Here is a 4,969-nt window from a genome sequence, read left to right as displayed (position 1 = left end):
CCGCAGTAGTAAAAATGGTGAATGGAGGAGGAGGAGGAGGAAGAGGAGGAGGAGGAGGAGGAGGGGAAGGAAAAAGGAAAGAGAGGAAGGAGGAAACAGGAGAAAGGAAAGTTGGGGGTGAGAGAGAAGGTGGGAAAAGGTAGGTAGGTGGAGAGAGAGAGAGAGAGAGAGAGAGAGAGAGAGAGGAAGAGAAAAGTTGTGGGAAGGGAGGAGAGAAGAATAAGGGAGAGAAAGAAAGAGGAAGAGAGAGCGAAAGAAAAGAGGGAAGGAGGAAAGTAGAAAAGTGAGGAAAAGAAGAGAAAGGGAGGGAAGGAAAGTGAGGAGAAAGGGAGCGAAGAAGGGAGAAGAGTAAGAAAATGTGAGAGAAAGAAGGAGAGAGGTAGGGAGGGAAAGGATGATAGAATGGGGAGGAGGAGAGGAGAAAAGAGAAAGGAGAGAAAAAAAAGGAAGGAAAGGAAAAGAATATTAGTGAATGATGTTTAAAGAAGAATAATGAGAAGGGGAAGAAGAAGGAAAGAAGGAAAAGTGGATAAAAAAGAAGAGAAAAAAAGAGAAACTAGGAAAAAAGAAAAGTTAAAAGAGAGGAAGAAAAAGGGAATTGAAAAAATGTAAAAAAAAAAATAAGACAATGCAGGTGAAGGAGGGAGGGAGGGAGAGGGAAAGAGGAAGAAGAGAGAATGAGAAGGGAGGGGAGAGGGGGGAGGGGAGGGGAGAGAAAAAGGGGGGGAGGGGGAGGGGGGAGTTCCTTTTCCAATCAGTACAAGAAACATTACCTGCTTGTGGGGAGGGAAGGGGGGGAGAGGAGGGAAGAGGGGGGGGAGGGGAGGGGGGAGGAAAGGTAAGCTGAGGAGGGAAAGGTAGGGGAGGGGAGGGGAGGGGGAGGTTTGGGTTGACCACTTCCCTTAACACTTCCCCCCTTCCTCCCCCCTTCTCTCTCCCTCCCTCTCTCTCTCCCTCTCCCTCTCTCTCAGTTTTCTCTTAGTCGCTAACGAGGCAATTAACGTCAAGATATTATTACCATTATTATTATTATTATTATTATTATTATTATTATTAGTAGTAGTAGTAGTAGTAGTAGTAGTAGTAGTAGTAGTAGTAGTAGTAGTAGTAGTAGTAGTAGTACCATTTCAGAACGCTAGTGTTTTCCAGGATAAACTATTTTCTTTCTTCCCTTCTTCTTTCCCTCCTTTCCTTTTCTTCAGTCCTCCTCCCTCTTCCCCTTCTTCCCTTATCATTTCCTTACCTTCTTTCCTCTCCTTCTTCCTCTTTTTCCTTTCTCCTTTCCCCTTCTCTCCCTCTCCCCTTACTCTCCTCCTCCTCACTTGACAGATTGTATGACCGGGCGGGGACGTGGCAGATTGAGTTCAGTGTAGGGAAGTGCAGTATTCAGAGTGTAGGTAGGAACAACCCCTCACATAACTATTACTGACACTCCCATAAGCAGGTCTGGGTGCAAGAGGGATTTGGGGGTGTTAGTGAGCTCTGATATCCGTCCAAGGGCACAATGCATTCAACCTGGGACTCAGTAAACAGGGTCCTGGGATTTATTTCAAGGAGCGTAAGCAACAGAAGCGCCGAAGTCTTCCTCAAACTATATTTAGCACTAGTCAGACCTCATCTTGACTATGCGGTTCAGTTCTGGTCACCTTACTGTAGAATGGATATCAAGGTGTTAGAATCGGTGCAGAGGAGGATGACTAAGATGATTCAGGGGTTGAGAAACTTGCCATACGAGGAAAGACTCAAACAGTTAAACTCCCTTATCTCCCCTTCTTCATCTTTTCCTCCTATCTCTCTCCTCCCCTTCTACTCCGCTTCCCTCTTCCCCTTCTTTCCTTATCATTTACTTAGACTTTTTTTTCCTCTCCTTTTCCATCTTTTTTTTTTCTCTTCTCCTCTCCTCTGCCCCTAACTTAGACCTCATTAGTAAAACCTCATCTTGATCATGCGGTTCAGTTCTGGTCACCTGAGTAATGAATAGATATCAAGGTGTTAGAATCTTTCCTTATCATTTACTTGACTTTTTTTCCTTTCCTTTTCCATCTTTTTTTTTCTCTTCTCCTCTCCTCTGCCCCTAACTTTCTCCTCATTAGTTAGACCTCATCTTGATCAGGCGGTTCAGTTCTGGTCACCTTACTAAATGCATATCAAGGTGTTAGAATCTGTATAGAGGAAGATGATCAATTCTACCTATGTTTCCCCTTCTTCATTTTCTTCTATTCCATTCTATTCCCTCATTCACCTCTTCTCCTTTTTCTCTCCCTCTTCCTTCTTCTCCTTTCCCCTTCCCTTTTATTCTCATTCTTTCCCCCGTTCCTTTTTTTACTCTACCCCTCTTCCCTTTCTTCCCCTCTCGCCCCCTTCCTCATTTTTCCCTCTTTTTCCCCATTTCCCATTTTCCCGTTTACCTTTCTTAACCATCTCCCCTTCTTTTCTCCCTCCCTCCCTTTTCCTCTCATTCACCCTCTCTCCCTTTTCTCCCTCTTTCCCCTTTTCCCTTTCCCTCCTTCACTCCTTCCCCCCTTTTCTCCCACTCCCCTCATTCTCCCCTTCCCCTTTCTCTCTCTTCCCCTCCCCTTTCACCTTTTGTTCCTCTTCCCCCCTCCCCTTTCTTCCATCCCTCCACTTTTCTCTCCCCTCTCTCCTTCCCCTTTCTCTCCCCTTTCCCTTCTCCCCTTTTATTTCTCCTTTTGTTTCTCTTCCCCCCTCTCCTCTCTTTCATCCCTCCACTTTTCTCTCTCCCCTCTCTCCTTTCCCTTTCTCTCCCCTTCCCCTAGCCAGGTACAATGAGCCTCAACAGGTAATCAATTAGACCCAATCACACCTGTCCTATGTCCCTCTCCCCCCTTCCCCCTTCCCCTCCACCCCCTCTCACGATTCTTTCCCCCCTCCCCTTTCACCCTCACATTCCTTTCCTCCCCTTCCCCTCCCCTTTTCTCCCTCTCTCGATCTTTCCCTCTCCTTCCCTTCCCCTCCCCATTCTCTTTTCCTCCCCTTCCAATTCCCTCCCCTCCCCTTTACCCTCCCCTTCCCCCTCTCTTTCCCTCCTCTCTCGATCTTTCCCTCTCCTTCCCTTCCCCTCCCCATTCCCTTTCCTTCCCTTCCAGTTCCCTCCCCTTCCTTTCCCTTTCTACTCCCCTCCCCTTCGTTCCCCTTCCCCCTCCCCTTTCTATCATTACCTTCACCCACCTTCCCCTTTCCCTTCCCTCACCCCCTCCCTCACAATCGTTACATTAGCCACAGGTGAGGTAACAGGTAATCAATTATCCGCCCAGGTAAAGACGGCTTAGGCAGGTGAGGTGATGGCTTGATTAAAGGTGTGGAGGTGATTGTTTGTTTATTTATTTATTCATTTATTATTTTTATTTTCCTTTTTTTTTTTTTTGTATAATGCATGAGGATGAGGAGGAATGGTGATAATTTGTAAGGGATGGTTTGAGGGATGACGTGGCAGGCTATTCTACTTTTCTTTCTTCACTTCTATATCTCTTACGCTTTAAATTCAACTATATTGTTACTTTTCCTTCTATCTCCTGTTTCGTTCTTCTTCTAACCTTCAAATTCCGTCTTAATGTTTCTTCTTCTATATATTTTTTTTCATCGCTGTTTTTCATTCTACTTTATTCTACGTTTTTTTCTTCATTCTATTTCTCATACGCTTCAAATTCAACCACATTGCTACTTTTCCTTCTATCTCCTGTTTCTTTCTTCTTCTTCTAACCTAAAAATTCTGTCTTAATGTTTCTTCTTCTATATATTTTTTTTATCGCTGTTATTTTTTCTACTTTTTTCTACTTTTTTCTTCATTCTATTTCTCTTACGCTTCAAATTCAACCATATTGTTACTTTTCCTTCTATCTCCTGTTTCGTTTTTCTTCTAACCTTCAAATTCCGTCATAATGTTTCTACTTCTTTTATAATTTTTCTATCGCTGTTTTTCAATCTACTTTTTTCTACTTTTTTTTCTTCATTCTATTTCTCATATGCTTCAAATTCAACCATATTGTTACTTTTCCTTCTATCTCTTGTTTCGTTCTTCTTCTTCTAACCTAAAAATTCTATCTTAAAGTTTCTTCTATAATTTTTCTATCGCTGTTTTTCATTCTAACTGCTCGCCTGAACTTACTAACTGCATGACTCTACTCTTCTTTCCCTTCCACGTCCTCCCTCTGCAAGACTTTCAGCTCTACTCTACTCATGCTGTCCCACATCCTAATGCAAGAGTTTACCACCATCTTCATTCTTTCATAATTTTCATTGGTATTAGTTCCTCCCCTGTCCTCCCCTTCCTTCCTAAGTTTTCTACTCTACCTCATCCTTATGCTGCCCAAATTCCAATTGCAAGAGTTAACCTCCATCTCCATTCTTTCATCATTTTCATTAATATCAGTTCCTCCCCTGCCCTCCCTTTCTTTCCTAAGTTTTCTACTGTCGCTCATCCTTATGCTGTCCAAGTTCCTTATGCAAGAGTTAACCTCCATCTTCATTCTTTCAGCATTTTCACTGGTAACACTTCCTCCCTAGTCCTTCCTTAGTAATATTTTCTACTGTAGTTCATTCATCAATGTGCTGTCCAATTTCCTACTGCAAGAGTTCACAAGTATCTTTATAATTCCATCCTTCCTTCACACGACTTTCTATTCTAACTCATCTCTATGCTGTCCAACTTCCTACTGCAAGAGCTCACCAGTATCTTTGATCTTTCAGCCTCCCTTCACATGGCTTTCCCCTCTAGCTCATCCCTGTGCTGTCTAACTTCCTAATGCAAGAGTTAACCAGTATAATCTCTCATCCTCCCATCTTCACACGACTTTCCGCCCTAGCTCATCCCTGTGCTGTCCAACTTCCTAATGCAAGAATTAACCAGTATAATCTCTCATCCTCCCAACTTCACACGACTTTCCCCTCTAGCTCAACCCTGTGCTGTCCAACTTCCTAATGCAAGAGTTAACCAGTATAATCTCTCATC

This window comes from Eriocheir sinensis, chromosome 19, assembly GCF_024679095.1.
Source record: "Eriocheir sinensis breed Jianghai 21 chromosome 19, ASM2467909v1, whole genome shotgun sequence".
NCBI classification, from domain to species: domain Eukaryota; kingdom Metazoa; phylum Arthropoda; class Malacostraca; order Decapoda; family Varunidae; genus Eriocheir; species Eriocheir sinensis.
This window is presented reverse-complemented; position numbering follows the sequence as displayed.